Source organism: Meles meles, chromosome 4, assembly GCF_922984935.1.
Source record: "Meles meles chromosome 4, mMelMel3.1 paternal haplotype, whole genome shotgun sequence".
NCBI lineage: Eukaryota > Metazoa > Chordata > Mammalia > Carnivora > Mustelidae > Meles > Meles meles.
Window position 1 is genome coordinate 78962049 of NC_060069.1, and position 17984 is coordinate 78980032.

Here is a 17984-nt window from a genome sequence, read left to right on the forward strand (position 1 = left end):
ATTATAATGCACACAAATCCACTCATCAAATAAATTTCTCTTGTACACAGGATAAATAATGTAATAAATTAAATCAGAAATAACCATGTCCTTTGGTGAATCACTTTCATGAATACTACTAATGCCTGACTTTTAATCCACCTCTTTACTTCTCAGTGCCCTTACCTGTACTCTGGGGACAATGATATTGTTTCATTTATTTCATAAAATTGTTGTAAGACAGGAGAAGTTATATGTAAAGTGATCAGTGCAATGCTTAGTAAATTATAAATACCTAGTAAGGCAGCTACTACAAAAAGCAATACACACTTGTTAATACTATCATTATACTTAGGTTACTTTTTTCCAATTTGACATTGTTTGGGTTTGTTATTTTAAGATCTTTTCTACTCTTACATAAAGTATTACATGTAAACTGCCAAAACGTAGAGTAAACTGCCACAACGTAGAGTAAACTGCCACAACATGGACACGCGTCGCTCTTCACTCCAACTTTCTTGATTTTTCATTTTTCCCATTTGGACCAGGCTCAGCCCAGGTCCAAGATGACCAGCTTGGTCAATAGCTATGCAGGGTAAACCTGGCTGTGTCCAGGCTCCACTTTACTGGACTCAATTTTGTACTTCAGAATTCACTGTTCTTCCATGAAAGGACTTTGATGTAGTATTTTCCTTTGGCCCCTGAGGCACTTAATTTGACCTAACACTCTCCCAACTGTCACCTCATGGAAGGGGTTAAAAAACAGGGAAATCTTTCTGTTTCTGGCTGTCAGCCCTGAGATCACCATCCCATAGTCACTTCCCTGAGTTAAGGCACAGGAAGATTGCTACTCAAATCCGTTATTTGAAGAAATTTTGCCTAAGCATATTTGTCAGATCAGATTAAGATATCCACAAGGAAACACAGTTTTACAACAATGATTTATCAGTGGGCACGGTAACTGTTCCTAAGGCACCTGGAAATTTGTAATGATGTTTTTACTTGCAGTGACTGGAAGAGACATATGGCATTAAGTAGGCATAGGTCAAGGATTCTAGAGTTCTTGCACTTCTCCAGAAACAATTATCCTATGTTCCACATGACTTTTGATTGCCCTACCAGACACACATGTAGATGAAAATCCTTTTTATAATTATTTGAGTTTGGAATATAATTATATGTAAACACAATGTATTTTTTTGACAAGGCTGAACTCATGTTGAATTTTCCATGATGCAACTATACTGGGCAGACTGAAAGAACACATAAATTAAATGAATTATTATGTGTATAATATCTGCAAGAATGCCTGGCATATAATAATTGTTTAATAAGTGTTAGATACTATTTTTATTTGTTACTAGTATGTGTAAGGCCTAGAAAGTACCTTCTTTGCTTTCTTACTAAGAAAACCCCACCACCAATCATATTAACGAGAATACTGATCAGCAGAAAAAGATGTGGGAAATTCAGAGATGGTGTCTTTTTCTAGGGAGGTAAGAACTTTAGGAAAACATACAATTGATGTAACAGTGATGTACATTTCTGATCCGTAGGGAAATCTGCACTGGACAAGTAAAATATCTAGAAAGTTATAAGGGAAAAGGGGGGGCAACATCAGACTTTAATGACAAGTTTCATTTATTCTTCCTTAATTTCTCTAGTTAGGGTTAATCATTCTTTCTATAATCTACTGTCCTTACCCATCATATGTACAAAGAACTGGGTTATGTAACAGTTTATCTATATCTGTTCCTCCAACTTGGCCATAAACTTCATGGATAGAGCATATTGAAGACTAATTTTGTCTCCCATAATGCCTGGTAAATTGTCAAAATATATGTACATTTATGAGTAGGTCCTAGTTATGTTGCCATTTTAAATCAATGAGACCTTTGACAGGTCCTCTAACTTCTTTCAGCCTCATTTCCTTATGTTTAAAAATGGGAATATTAATATCTGAATTACTTATTTCATGACAGTATGTGAGAAACATGAAATAATGTGAGGGATGATGTTTTAAAAATGGTAGTAGAATACATAAATGTAAAGTGATATTACTATTAATATATCAAAGATTATTTTTCTCTAAATATGTTAAAATTCATTACACTGTATAAAGTGGTTTCATCAGTCTAGGACTAATTTCTTAAAAATAAAATAATTTATCTCTAATTTTAATGAAAACCAGAGAGAAAATTAATCCACAAGAAAATTTTACATTATATTAATGTTTGATGAAAAACATCTATTTCAGTAAGTAAAGGAAGCATCAATAGCAGTCAGTTAATGCCTGACAAAGATCAACAAACATGAATATCGTACTAGGTAAATCTTCCGAATCTAGTTATTTATTTCACTGATTACTTCTTCACAGTTACTTGCCATTGATTTCAAGCACATTAAATGATGTTTCTTAGCCTGCCAAGATGATAGATAACATTTCTGTGCATTCTTTTTATTACCATGGCCATTTTTAGTGTATGTGTGTGTGTTTGTGCATGTGTATGTATTAATGCCTCTGAGACATTAGACATGGCTTAGACATGTATTAATAACCTCTAGTGAGAATATATAGACATCTAATTTTGAGAAGGCTCATTTCACAAAACACACTATGCATCGAATTAAGATTTTTTTAAACATATTTTTAAGATACAAAGGGGAAAAAAAATCTGTACCATTATCTTTGGTCACATGCTACAGGTTTTCTTGACATTTTGTCTAGATTTAGAATATAAGCAATAACAACACTTGTATTTTCTGTAATTGAAAACAGATAGTTTTTTTCCCCCTTATTTTGCAGTTTAAATAATTAACAAGCTATTAAGGCATCCTGTCCAGTGACAAACTATGGGATTTTAAAGGCAAACACTGAAGATCATCAATGAATTTGTATGGATGATTCATCCTTACACATTCTAGTTGACTTAAGACATACGTATATTTTTGATAAGCTAAAGGAACTACCTTAAGACTGTTACCACTATTATTTGATCATAGATTGTTTCGACTTCTTACCAAACTTCAGTATGCTGGTTCTTTTTAAAATTCTCAAATTGCTTAATCTGTATTGCTGGTCAAAAGTTGGAGTGATCCAGAACCAAGTGCCATAGAAAAGACCCAAATGGAGGTGGGAAATCTCCGACTAAATAGTTTTATAACTGAATGTCATTCAATGGCTTTTAATTGCCTGCAGTACTCAGAGAATGAGACACGTTTAACAGAGATAATCCTGGTATTTTTTTTTTTTTAAAGATTTTATTTATTTATTTGACAGAGAGAGATCACAAGTAGGCAGAGAGGCAGGCAGAGAGAGAGGAGGAAGCAGGCTCCTGCTGAGCAGAGAGCCCGATGCAGGGCTCGATCCCAGGACCCTGAGATCATGACCTGAGCCGAAGGCAGAGGCTTTAACCCACTGAGCCACCCAGGCACCCCAATCCTGGTATTTTTATTTGAGGCATATATAAAAGTAGATCTTCCCCTATTACTCATTTATTATTATTATTTATTATTATTTGTATAATAATTAAGTTGTTAAACTATAAACTGTTTTTAACAGTCAATCTTAGAAATGACAGAAATAATATACCTGGAAATTCTGGTGAATTCTAAAAATCTCTAACATATGACATATATAACTTAACAATGAGCATTCACTTTATGTGCCCCAAAAGAAGTAACTGTGGGATGCACAACTGGTTAAGCTTCTGCCTTTCACTCAGATCATGATCCCAGGGACCTGGGATGGAATCCCTCACTGGTCTCCTTGCTCAGCAGGGACCTTGCTTCTCCCTCTGGCTGCTATTCCCCCTATTTGTGCTCTCTCTGACAAATAAATAAATCTAAGTAAATGAATAAATAAATAATTGGGGTAAGATAAAGAAAGTTTAAAAAACAAAATGTCAAAATTTTCTTTTTCAAAGACATAGGATTCACTAATTTAGTCTCTGTATGATCTAGGATATAAAATTTCTATATTATTTCTTTTTCCTGACAACATTTTTAGAGAGTACAGTATAATTTATGATTTTATCTTATCCTAAAGCTGTAAATATGACAACACATTCTTTTAGTCTTCCTTGCAACCAGGACTATTGTAATTTCTTCATACTTTCTCAATGTTGGTTGAAAACGAAATCAAACACTATTTTTCTTAATGAAAAAGTCACCAACAAATGTATTTCACATGTGAGTTTGGGTTCTATTGTGTTTTGTTATATAAACCAAGATATAACATGTACTTCATGTTTTGGGGTTTTTTCCCCCCCACAAATGAAATGTTTCCTAGTTCACTGTTGTCTGTTCAAATATTCATTTTATTTCATGTACTGCTATGGGCAATGAAGTCAGTCTTTTCTATGTTTTCACTTTATGATAGGTAATGAAATCAATTTGTTTTCTTGGTCTAGTAAACATGACTGAAACTATGGTCTTTGGACAACTACATTAAATAACAGATTAGGAAATTTAAGATTATGTAATTCCAAAATAAGTGACTAGCTCCAAATTTTTACATCATAAACATTTAGATATTGCAAATGGACAAAAGGAGTAGGATGGGGGGAGGGAAGTGGGAAGAAGAACTATTCCTCATCTCTCTTTTGTAAGCCTGCATTCTCTAGATAAAGAAAGGTTCAGGGAAGTTAAACAACTAGGCTACAGTAACAATGAATATGCAAATGAATTGGGCCAATTTCCATTTTGGGGGTGAAAAACATAGACTAATTGGGATTCAAATCCCAATTCCTATAATAATTCTAACCTCAAGGAAAGAAAAAGTTGGTGATGAACAACTCCATAGTCATAAAAATGTGGTGATATTCAATTCACTGAATACAAAGTTTAATGTTTAGTTATTTCTTTTAGGCTAGAATATTAATCAGAAGTAAATGACAGTAGACAAGAAAACCACTCCAATACAGCAATATTTTTCTAATATGTAAATATACACATACAGTAAGCACATAGTCCCCACTCCAATGGAAAAGACACACAAAGGATTCAATCTACCACCACTACTACCACCTATATATTCAACATAAACCTATCTGTTCTCTCCTACTGAATTTTTTAATCACACTCATCCTAACCTCTCACTTTTTTCTTTAGTAGATAATAATACATACCTGATAAAATGCAGTAACAGGCACTTTGTAAGCTATAAAGAACTATCTGCAACTATTTATATGGCGATTGCAATTCCAGTGTTCAGTAATCCAATATTTCTGTAATATTTCAAAGTACTAAAATATTGGTATTTTTCATGTTATACTGTTTCGCCATTATAAAAATGAAACGTGATTTGTCTTTTGACATGTTTCCAGAAAGTTATGTTTTGCATTAAACTCCAACAACAGAAAGCAGTTTGGCCAGACAAAACTCCTCTACACCGATCTCCATTTAAAAATCCTTGTAAGGTATTACTATTTTAAGTCTTATTTCCCAGTTACTAGGTTATTGTATTACTAGTGAGGCAGAATAATTTGAATTTCCTCCACAACCAATTTGGATACAATTTATTTCCAGAGGTCTCTGAAAAAGTAATCTTCTAATCAAAAGGGCAGGGAGATAGTGGGGCTCCTTAGGAAAAATAAGGATGTGTTGGGGGTATCTTGGTCAGCTTGGGCTGCCATAACAAAATACCACAGGCTAAGTGACTTAAACAACTCAAATTTATTTTCTCACAGTTCTGGAGACATAAAGTCTAAGATCAAGGTGCCACCATGGTCAGATTCTCAAGAGAGACTTCTTCCTGTCTTGGAGATAGCTTTCTTCTCACTTTGCCCCAACATAAGGGCAAGTTCATTGGGGTCTCTCCTTATAAAGGCACCAATCCCATCAAGAAGGTCCCACCTTTATTACCTTTTCTAAACCTAATTATCTCCCAAAGGCCCCATTTCTAAATACCATTACACTGGGGGTTAGGACTTCAACATATGAATAGGGGGTGGGAAGACACCAATCAGTCCACAGAGAGAGAATAAAAAGAGACAAACTTAGAGGGAGGATTCCAGCCTGGTCCCAGCCCTCCCTGGATACTAACCACTTTTCTTTCTCTAGCAGATTTCCATCACCCACCACCCTTTTTATCTTCCAGGTTGAAATCTGCGTTCTTAGGGCCTGATTCCTCCTTCTTCAAGATTTTTTATTTCAATCAGGACCTCCTCCCCCAACCATCTCATAGTAAAGGGACAAAAGATGTAACAAGAAATGTCCCTCACCAGCCCTGGTTTTGTCTTAGGTGAGGTGCATCTGAGGATGAACTACAGATGATAATGTCTCACTTTCAAAACAAAATATCGGTATTAAGCTAGTATTTAGAAGAGAAATATACATATTGTTAATGCCATTTTGCTCTATCACTCAATTACTCTCTTTGTGCTACATTAACTTAATTATAAACACAAAGCAGGCACTAAAAAAATGCCCCTTCACTCTCCTCCCTCATTCTCTCTATTGTATTTTGCTTCATTACTTCAGACTATTTACCCAAAGTAGTTTTTTGGCTATCCTTTCTGTGGGACTAAAGGTCTGGTAGTAAATACTTACCTGTTGCTACTGATTCATCTATCAACATAACTATTGGCTCTGCAGTGCATTCCAAACTAAACAGTAAAATTTTCATGCATAAACTTAAAAGATATATTTAGATCTCCTAAGATGTAGGTTTAAAAACTTGGTAAGAATATGGACTAAGTGTCGTAATATAGAGAAAGCACTTAATGTAATACTTTGCACACAGTAAACAATCAATACATGTTAGTTTTATGTATGTCCTTTAAGGTAATCTTAATTTTTTTTCTTTACTAATTAGAATAAATGGGATTAATAAAGTATATATCCACCTCCCACAATATCCTAAGAGGGGGAAATAGAACTCTGGCAGAATCATTTGCTCAATCTCCTGTTTGACTATTACAATGCCTTCTCTAATATGCTTCATAAGAGAATAGAATTAGCATTTGAATTTCCAAAATGAGGTAGGAAGGTTGTGTTTTACTTCACCACAGAACCTTAAACAAATGAAGAGAATTTTACCTCAGTGTAAGTCAGGCACACCCTTAGATCTTTTTATGTCTGCCCTTTTGTTCAAATGATATCAACTCAGGGGTCCTCAACTGCATGGTCAGAAAAGATTCCCATTTTTGGAAGATGGTTGGAAGCTAAGGAAGACCTCAGCACTACTCTACATGGGGAATAAGATCAGTAAAAATTGACTAACTGACCTTTTCCTCTGATGTCCTAGAACTTTAGTCTCATTAAAAGGATAGCAATGAAAGTAAGGTTTAGGTTAAGAGAAAAATCACTTCTAATTTTGGCTAATATTAAGACTTTTAGGAAAATGAAAAAAATTATATTATCCTTCCTTCTTGCTCTATTTTAGTTACCATGATTATATTCTGCTCTAAATCAAATGAAATAATATAGGTAATGGGCCTAGCATATCTGGTGTTCATTTCCTTAATTTTTTCTAATAAAATCAGAATGTGAACAAGAAAAAATGGTAGATCACCACAATTTGCATAGTAAAAAGGAAATCAGGAAGATTTTTTACAAGAAACACTTTTTTCATTCTAGAGAGCATGCTGATTTTGTCTTCCCTACTTTGAGAGGCATAAAATTCAATTTACTTCACAATAAAGACTATAAACCCTACATATCTGGCCTGTTAACTCTGTTAATCAGATGGATTCTGATAAAGCCAATGTTTCCAACTTTTAAAACCCACTCTCCACCTTACCCCAAATTAAACAACTCAGCCATATATGTGGTCCTTGGTTTCTTCATAATAGTGTGGTAGTCTTATAGTGTAGCCTCAAGCAGGAATCATGCTCAAGGCCCATGATAACAGTGATTCAGCTGTTATTAGTCTATTAAAGAGCTCAAATGTGAAACTCTTATTCTAACTTTATAATGAGAATAAATTGGGTAAACAGGGATTTGCTTTACTAGCAAAACTAAAGTGTATTAAATAAGTAAAAATTACATACAATTTAAAAATATTTAAAATTACAAAAACCCGTTTTAATTTAAACAAAATGTGAGAAATTCTTATTATCCCTCTTCTAATTTCTTTCTTAATAAATGAGTAAGTTCTAGTTTTAAAAAATCTCATAATGGCTCATTATCCTGAAAGACAAAGTGGATGTCCACAAGATTAAAAAATGCTACACTGCTTCAAATGAAAGCATCTTTCTTTCTTTTTTTTTTAAAAGATTTTATTTATTTATTTGACAGAGAGAGAGATCACAAGTAGACAGAGAGGCAGGCAGAGAGAGAGGAGGAAGCAGGCTCCCTGCGGAGCAGAGAGCCCAATGCAGGGCTAGATCCCAGGACCCTGAGATCATGACCTGAGCGGACAGGCAGCGGCTTAATCCACTGAGCCACTCAGGCGCCCCTCAAAGTATCTTTCTAAAGCATATACTGGATATGCTTTCAGAAATACATAATTCCCTTAAAAACTTTTTCACTCAATACCTTGTAATCATCTCTAAATCTAATGGGACATAAGCGCATTTCATCAGAGATGAAATTCTTCAATGACTGCTAAAATGAGAATCAAAAAATTATTATAATCTAGTAGTTTGGCTTGCAGCAAGCATTAATCAGAAGTCATAATAAATCCACATGCTTCTTTAGACAGCACATTAGTCAAACAGTTTTCTATGATAACGACGTTGACTAATGGGCTCTGAGTTAGAAGGGTCAATCATAAACTCATCAAATGCTTCATTTAATTTCTTAATTTGGACAAACACAATTTGTTTATGGGAAAGATATCAGGTGTTCGTGAATGAATAATGGCTATGAAACCAAACTCCATTAATCAGCTCATGATTACAAATGACTTAGAGATTGTTTATTCTAATTTCATTCATTTGGGTCAACAAAGAAAACATGAGCAAATGAAACCATTTGAAAAAAAAGGCACACTTATTTCTCCATATTTAATAAGGCAATGATAAATACTCTTTCAATAACTATATCAAAAGGACTTTATTACTCAGGTTGATACCATTCCTTTTACAACTGAGTTGTTAATGCCTGTGATTTATAAGGAGACCAGGTAAGAGAAACCAAATACCAAACAGTACATGCCTCAATACTAAAGTTATACTCATTTTATGATTTCTCTGATTCCTCAGGCAGAGGTAGTTACTACTATGTTTCTACTGTACCTTGTACCTTTGCCTGACACCTAGTACAGCTTCAAATATTTGAAAAACACATGGTTTATAGTAACATACAATGCTCTAAGTACTACTTATCTGTAGAGTTCTGTCCTGTACTAGACTTCAAACTCCAAGGAGGCAGAAACAGTACCGTAGAGGAGAATCTTTGTCTTTCCATTACCTAGTATAAGCCCTGCACGATTTATTTTCATTCAAATAAATTACAAGGAAAAGTATTCTATCTTGTAAAACTCTGATTAAGTGAATTTAGTGACAGTAAAATAGGACTGTTGCACATTATTCTGAAAGTACCCCAGAACAATCAACTGAAGAAAAAGCAAATGTCACTGCCTTTTAATTACTCAAAGACATCATTTCCCCTTCACCTTCTCTTTTCTCTCTCCACTGTCACTAACAGGGCTTCTCATTGGGCCATCCAGGACTGCTGACTGTTGCAGCAGCCATCAGGTGCTGTGCTGGATAAGGCTGGTTTGCCCACTGGATCTGCTCTGTGACCACCCCCACACCCTGACCCAACTGACACTCTTCGCTCTTCCTGGGCTGACAGGAATCTGACAGGTTACCTCACCCTTCAGTGGCAGTTTGGGTTTAGCCCATGGAAGACAGTGAAGGGAGATCAATCAGAGGACAAGAGGAAAGAGAGGTTAGGGTCTTTTTCCTGCAAGCCTGGGGTTTGACAGTGGCTGCCTTTCTCTTCTACAGGCCCAGTTTCTGTTGGGATGTTTCTCATAACAAATTCTCTCCCTTTCTCTTATTAGGTCTAGAGGTGGTGAAGACTCACAGCTATTGCTAGGCCAGGAATTTTGATGATTCTCCTTAAACCTGCCTTACCTTTTCAATAATCCCTTCATTAAATTATCTATTTATGCCTTTGAGTGTGCCATTTATTTCCTACTATCACCCTAAGCTATACACTTGTTCATCTTTGGCTTCCAGTTCCCTTCCAAGAGCCTGGAGGTCTAAGGCATTGCCTATAATCTATAGTCTGTTAGCCCAATGTTAGCCTTTTTCTTTTTTCTTTTCTCTTCTCTTTTCCTTCCTTCTTTCTTTCCTTTCTTCCTTCTTTCTTTCTTTTTCTTTTCTTTGGTTTCAGCATGCTGATCCCTACCACCATGACTCAGGAAATTTAGACTTTGCTTTGGGTAACTGTAGAAACTGGTAACTGTTTCTACTCCTGACTTTGTAATTAGACCCTTAATCATGCCCTTATTGATGGGTTGGTGTAGAAAGTTTGACATCTACTCCTGATTTTTTATCTGATTCCCTCATTTTAATTTGGTCCTGACAACTGAGTTGCAGGTTTCTAGAATAGGGAAAATAAAAAATTATTTTCACAAATACAAAATGAAATTCCTAATAAATAGAAGCCTATAATGAGTAGGCTACTTCATTTCCAAAAAAAACTGGTACATAAATAAATCACTTATAAATAAAATACATAAGATACAATTCATGACCTCTCTTACTTGTATTTTAACAATGTATTTTATTTAACTCAATATATCCAAGTATTTTAATTTTAATGTTGTCAGTATAAAAATTACAAATAAGGTATTTTGCCTTTTCTTTCTTCATGTTTAGTTTTCAAAATCTGGGGTCTATTTTACACTTATAAGATATCTTAATTCATTCTACACATATTCCAAGAGCTCAATAGCTACATATGTCTGGAGGCTATTATGTTGTACAATGCAATGAACATTTTTTAAATTTAAAACAATTAGTTCTTGTTAGTTATGAAACACTTTCCATAGAAATTTTTTTTAATACTAAATATAGTATAAGAAAGGCATATACTATGTGCCTATACCTTTTGGAGGGTGAATTTCATGATTTAACTCTTTAGAGCTAACCCATTAAATTTCCAACACATAAATTAGTTGTTTGTGATTGAGATCCTTCTACAAAGTATTATAAACTTGTATGTTGTCTTTAAAGCCTTGAATTATAAAACAGAAGCTTTTTAAAAAAAAAAATCTAAGGACTACAGAAAAGAAGAAAATAAAGGTACACTATCACTACCATTATTCTCCTCCTTGTCACAGTTTGGTAGACATCTTCCCAGGGCTTTTTCTATGCATTTAACACACACAGACACACATAAACTCATTATGAAAATTATATACATATCAACCTCTTATACTTCTGTTTTTGCATGGTACTTTTTTCCCTCAGTGATTTCATAGGTATCTTCCCTTGTTAGTCATCACATAACATTTTACTTGACCTTCATGTCTTCTAGAGTATTGCCAAACTTTCTTCATCCTTTCATTGATGACTTATAGCATTGTTATTAATATCAAAATATCAAGTGCAGTTTGGGATATAAAACATGTCCTTAAGAAAACATGTATAGAGACATTGTCAGTAAGTAAACACACAGTCTAATAATTGTTGAGATCCTTTGTCTGCTGTTTATAATTTCTCTGTCTTCCTTGTCAGGAATTATATGCGTAATGAGTCCTTTTTACTATTATTTATAATTTACCCTAGTTAATCTGATAAAAGTTTAAAAACTAGGTATCCAGAATAAACAAGGCACCAAAATCAGCAGAGAAAAGGAAGAATTTTTAACAAATGGCTCTTTGCAAAGAAACAATTCGTATTTAACATCAACAGTAAATTCCAGAAAAACCCGAGTTAATGATAAAATATTCATAAAAATATAAAAACAATGACCAAGAGAAAGTACTGAGTATTTACTTAATAGCTGGAAGAGAAAGGCTCTTGTGGAGTAAAGAATTTGGCCTGGACCAAAGACATCTGGTCTCTGTCTTTAGTACCTGGAAACCCAGAGTCATTAGTGTCTTCATCATTCATGGTGGGTCTCTCAGATGAAGATATATATGCTCATAAGGTGACTAAAGGTGGAGTCAGTCACACACAACAGTCTTAGCATGGGGGCTGGCCATGGCACATAAAGGTTGGCCAAGCCAAAAAAACTTTAACTATTTGATTAGAGAGGGCTTTTACCACATAATGTCGGCACAACCTCTTGGAAGTGAGTAGGGCTGAATATTGAGCACAGTCAATCAATCAATCAGTCATGCCTATATAATGATGTTTGGATAAAATCTCCAGACACTGAAGCTTTCATGAGCAATACTCTATGATTAGTGTCATTTGCTGATGCCCGATGGTGACACATCCTGAGGAAGACAGGAACTTCCTGTGGAACCATCCTGAACTCAGCCTTATGTATCTCTTCCATTGGTTGGTTCTAATTTGTATTGTTTTTCTGTAATAAATGTGACCATGAGAATAACAGCTTTCATTGACATCTCTGAGTCTTTTTGGTAAAGCATCATTGGATGTGAAGGTGATTTTGGGGAACCTCTGGACTTGTAGTTGCAGTCAGACAACTTCAACAGACTTGGCCATCTGGAGGACTGTGCCTTCAACCTCACGGTTTGGCTAACTCCAATAGCTTAAACAGTAAAAGATGGATGAAAAGAATATGAGTAATTAAAGATTGATATACTTGACTAAGTAAAAATTTAAAAATTCTTTATGTCAAAAATTAGCAAGTAAGGTTAAAAAGAAACATCATGCTAGTAACAGCATATAAAACCAAGATAACACAGACAAGGATTGGTAGGATAATAAGAACAGAGAAAAGCCAATAGGAAAAACACTAAGTGTTCACAAGAGTTAATAACGAAAAGACATAAACTTACAAAATAATTAAAAGGAAAACAATGAACTCCAAAATGATATGATAGAATTTATACCATATACATTATTCATATCAATAAAGTGAACAGGTCCAACTCAACTATTAAATAGATATTCAAATTAATTTACAAAGGCAAGACCTAATTATATGCTGTACACAACAAACACACAAAATGATTCAGTAAGACTAAAAATCAGATAGATGGGCAAAAGTATGCAAGGCAAATGGGAACAATACAGTAGGATTTGGGCTCAAATCAAAGAAGGTTTCAAACATTAACTAGACATAGAAGGACATTTTTAATGCTAAAATCAACCATTCAAGATGAAGAAATTATAGTTAATTATTTCTATGCACCAAATACCATAGCAAGTACTTTTATAAAGTAGAAATGACAGAATATGAAACAAAGTATAGATAGAAACAGGCTAACAAGAAGGGATATTAATACATTCTTAGTGTAAGAGTGGTAAACTAGACAAAAAATAAAGGTAAGGATATAGAAGAGCTAAAAAGAAACATAACCAATAAGGTAAATATTTATAAATACATATCAAATTTTATATTCTGCAAATAGGAGGTACACTTTCTTCAAGTATATATGGAACAGTCACAGAAATTAAAAAAAAATTCCTATGTTCCATAAAGTGGAAATATTACAAAACCACTCAACACATAACAAAAGTAGAATTAATAGTGAAACTGAATTGCAAAAAACAAACAAATGGATGGAGAGATAAAGAGTTTCCAAGACCGGCAAGGCTTAAAAGACTATGCAACCACCAAGCCGACACTGCAGGAAATATTAAGGGGGGTCCTATAAAAGAGAAAAAATCCTAAGAATATCATTGAACAGAAATATAGAAAAAATCTACAGACAGAAAGACTTCAAAGGCAACATGATGTCAATAAAAACCTATCTCTCAATAATCACTCTCAATGTGAATGGCCTAAATGCGCCCATAAAACGACACAGGGTTGCAGACTGGATAAAACGAAAGGACCCAGCCATATGTTGTCTACAAGAGACCCATTTTGAACCTAAGGATACACCCAGACTGAAAGTGAAGGGATGGAGAAACATCTTTCATGCCAATGGGCCTCAAAAGAAGGCCGGGGTAGCGATTCTCATATCAGATAAATTAGATTTTAAACTAAAGACTGTAGTCAGAGATACAGAAGGACACTACATAATTCTTAAAGGGACTGTCTGCCAAGATGATCTAACAATTGTGAATATCTATGCCCCCAATATGGGAGCACCCAATTACATAAGAAAACTATTAATCAAGATAAAGAGTCATATTGATATGAATACAATAATAGTAGGAGATCTTAATACGCCTCTCTCAGAAATAGACAGATCATCGAAGCAGAAAATTAATAAAGAAATAAGAGCATTGAATGAAACATTGGACCAGATGGACCTCATAGACATATACAGAACATTCCACCCTAAAACAACAGAATACTCATTCTTCTCAAGTGCACATGGAACCTTCTCCAGAATAGACCACATACTGGGTCACAAAGCAGGACTCAACCGATACCAAAAGACTGACATTATTCCCTGCATATTCTCCGATCACAATGCTTTGAAACTGGAACTCAATCACAAGGAAAAGTTCAGAAGGAACTCAAACACCTGGAAGCTAAAGACCACCTTGCTTGAGAATGCTTGGATCAACCAGGAGATCAAAGATGAACTTAAACAATTCATGGAAACCAATGAGAATGAAGACACTTCGGTCCAAAACCTAGGGGATACAGCAAAGGCGGTTCTAAGGGGGAAATACATAGCCATCCAAGCCTCCCTCAAAAACATTGAAAGATCCAGAATACACCAGCTGTCTCTACACCTTAAAGAACTGGAGAATCAACAACAAATCAAACCAACTCCACATGCAAGAAGGGAAATAATCAAGATTAGGGCAGAGATCAATGAGGTAGAAACGAGAGATACAGTAGAACGTATCAATGAAACTAGAAGCTGGTTTTTTGAAAGAATCAATAAGATCGATAAACCATTGGCTACACTAATCCAAAAGAAAAGAGAGAAAGCCCAAATTAATAAAATTATGAATGAAAAGGGAGAGATCACAACTAACACCAAGGAAATAGAAACAATCATCAGAAATTATTACCAACAGTTATATGCCAATAAGCTAAACAACCTAGATGAATTGGATGCATTCCTGGAAAGCTACAAACTCCCAAAATTGAACCAGGAAGAAACTGACAACCTGAATAGACCGATATCTAGTAACGAGATTGAAGCAGTGATCAAAAACCTCCCAAAAAAACAAGAGCCCAGGACCTGACGGATTCCCTGGGGAATTCTACCAAACTTTCAAAGAAGAAATAACACCAATTCTCCTGAAGCTGTTCCAAAAAATTGAAGCAGAAGGAAAACTTCCTGACTCTTTTTATGAAGCCAGCATTACCCTGATCCCCAAACCAGGCAAAGACCCTACCAAAAAGGAGAATTTCAGACCAATATCACTGATGAATATGGATGCAAAGATTCTCAACAAGATCCTAGCAAACAGGATCCAGCAGCACATTAAAAAGATTATCCACCATGACCAGGTAGGATTCATCCCTGGGTTGCAAGGTTGGTTCAACATTCGCAAATCAATCAATGTGATAGAACAAATCAATAAGAGAGGAGAGAAGAACCACATGGTCCTCTCAATTGATGCAGAAAAAGCATTTGACAAAATCCAGCATCCGTTCCTGATGAAAACGCTTCAAAGTATAGGGATAGAGGGAACATTCCTGAACTTCATAAAATCTATCTATGAAAGACCCACAGCAAATATCATCCTCAATGGGAAAAAGCTTGCAGCCTTCCCGTTGAGATCAGGAACACGACAAGGATGCCCACTCTCACCACTCTTTTTCAACATAGTATTAGAAGTCCTAGCAACGGCAATCAGACAACAAAGAGGAATAAAAGGTATCCAAATTGGCAAGGAAGAAGTCAAACTCTCTCTCTTCGCAGATGACATGATTCTTTATATGGAAAACCCCAAAGACTCCACCCCCAAACTACTAGAACTCATACAGCAATTCAGTAACGTGGCAGGATACAAAGTCAATGTACAGAAATCAGTGGCTTTCTTATACACTAACAATGAAAATACAGAAAGGGAAATCAGAGAACCGATTCCATTTACTATAGCACCAAGAACCATAAGATACCTGGGAATAAACCTAACCAAAGAGGTAAAGGACCTGTACTCGAGGAACTAGAGAACACTCATGAAAGAGATTGAAGAAGACACAAAAAGATGGAAGACTGTTCCATGCTCTTGGATTGGAAGAATAAACATTGTTAAAATGTCTATACTGCCTAGAGCAATCTATACTTTTAATGCCATTCTGATCAAAATTCCACCAATATTTTTCAAAGAGCTGGAGCAAATAATCCTAAAATTTGTATGGAATCAGAAGAGACCCCGAATTGCTAAGGAAATGTTGAAAAACAAAAACAAAACTGGCGGCATCATGTTACCCGATTTCAAGCTTTACTACAAAGCTGTGATCACCAAGACAGCGTGGTACTGGCATAAAAACAGACACATAGACCAGTGGAACAGAGTGGAGAGCCCAGATATGGACCCTCAACTCTATGGTCAAATAATCTTCCACAAAACAGGAAAAAATATTCAATGGAAAAAAGACAGTCTCTTCAATAAATGGTGCTGGGAAAACTGGACAGCGATATGTAGAAGAATGAAACTCGACCATTCTCTTATACCGTACACAAAGATAAACTCGAAATGGATAAAAGACCTCAACGTGAGACAGAAATCTATCAGAATCCTAGAGGAGAACATAGGCAGTAACCTCTTCGATATCAGCCACAGCAACTTCTTTCAAGATATGTCTCCAAAGGCCACGGAAACAAAAGCAAAAATGAACTTTTGGGACTTCATCAAGATCAAAAGCTTCTGCACAGCAAAGGAAACAGTCAACAAAACAAAGAGGCAACCCCCGGAATGGGAGAAGGTATTCCCAAATGACACTATTGACAAAGGGCTGATATCCAAGATCTATAAAGAACTCCTCAAACTCAACACACACAAAACAGATAATCATATCAAAAAGTGGGCAGAAGATATGAACAGACACTTCTCCAACAAAGACATACAAAATGGCTATCAGACACATGAAAAAATGTTCATCATCACTAGCCATCAGGGAGATTCAAATTAAAACCACATTGAGATACCACCTGACACCAGTTAGAATGGCCAAAATTAGCAAGACAGGAAACAACGTGTATTGGAGAGGATGTGGAGAAAGGGGAACCCTCTTACACTGTTGGTGGGAATGCAAGTTGGTGCAGCCACTTTGGAGAACAGTGTGGAGATTCCTGAAGAAATTAAAAATAGAGCTTCCCTATGACCCTGCAATTGCACTGCTGGGTATTTACCCCAAAGATACAGATGTAGTGAAAAGAAGAGCCATCTGTACCCCAATGTTTATTACAGCAATGGCTACGGTCGCCAAACTGTGGAAAGAACCAAGATGCCCTTCAACGGATGAATGGATAAGGAAGATGTGGTCCATATACACAATGGAGTATTATGCCTCCATCAGAAAGGATGAATACCCAACTTTTGTAGCAACATGGACGGGACTGGAAGAAATTATGCTGAGCGAAACAAGTCAAGCAGAGAGAGTCAAGTATCATATGGTCTCACTTATTTGTGGAGCATAACAAAGAACATGGAGGACATGGGGAGATGGAGAGGAGAGGGAGTTGAGGGAAACTGGAAGGGGAGATGAACCATGAGAGACTATGGACTCTGAAAAACAACCAGAGCATTTTGAAGGGGCGGGGGGGTGGGAGGTTGAGGAACCAGGTGGTGGGTAATAGGGAGGACACGTACTGCATGGAGCACTGGGTGTGATGCCCAAACGATGAACACTGTTATGCTGTAAATAAACAACAACAACAACAAAAAAAACAAACGAAGGAACAACAACAACAACAACAAAAAAAACCAAAACCAAAACCAAAACAAACAACGACAAAAACCCTTTAACCTGGAAATTAAATAACTCCTTGGTTAAAGGAGAAATTAAAACCCAAATCACAGAATTTCCAACAAATAATAACA

The 17984-nt window shown here is 35.6% G+C and overlaps 1 protein-coding gene across 2 annotated transcripts in view; it reads right to left on the minus strand.

The window, feature by feature from the left end:
- RSRC1 (arginine and serine rich coiled-coil 1) overlaps nucleotides 1-17984 on the minus strand; it is a 428947-nt gene that overhangs the window by 134237 nt on the left and 276726 nt on the right. The window lies entirely within an intron of this gene.